Source organism: Alligator mississippiensis, unplaced genomic scaffold (assembly GCF_030867095.1).
Source record: "Alligator mississippiensis isolate rAllMis1 unplaced genomic scaffold, rAllMis1 scaffold_28, whole genome shotgun sequence".
Lineage (NCBI taxonomy): Eukaryota > Metazoa > Chordata > Crocodylia > Alligatoridae > Alligator > Alligator mississippiensis.
The window spans coordinates 186,266-186,771 of NW_026775377.1; the positions used below are offsets into that span (position 1 = coordinate 186,266).

General features: G+C 57.1%; 1 non-coding gene across 1 annotated transcript; it reads left to right on the forward strand.

The window, feature by feature from the left end:
• TRNAI-AAU (transfer RNA isoleucine (anticodon AAU)) lies at positions 1-74 on the forward strand. Its single transcript has one exon. It is a non-coding gene; the product is annotated as a tRNA-Ile (tRNA).
• Positions 75-506: the final 432 nt, after the last annotated feature.

Consider the following 506-nt stretch of genomic DNA (forward strand, 5'->3'; position numbering starts at 1 on the left):
GGCCGGTTAGCTCAGTTGGTTAGAGCGTGGTGCTAATAACGCCAAGGTCGCGGGTTCGATCCCCGTACGGGCCACAGAGCGGAGTCCTTTTGTGTCCTACTTCCTTCTCCTCCTCTTTCTCGTGCAAAAACCACCCGCCCTCCACCTCTGCTCCTTGGGAGGGAAAGGGAGCAGGAGTTGACTTCCTGCACGGCTCAGCTCTGCTCCAGAAAGTGCTGTTGCAAGGCCCAGGTCCGTCCCCGCAGGCAGCAGGAGTTTTAGCAGCCCTGTCCCAGGCAAAGGGAAGGAAAGTGGGGAGAAGAGTGGGTGGCACAGGTCTCTGTTGCCTGGTCCAGGCACCTAATGCCGGGAGGGATTTCCTAGGGGTGGGATTCTCCCTCCTGTGCAAGGCTGGTTGGAAACCAATGAACTCAGCATGTACTCTTCCTCACCCACAGCCCAGAGCCCTCTCTCAGGTCAAGAGATGCAGTATAAGCCAGGACTGTTCATAGAGCCTTTAGGAATCT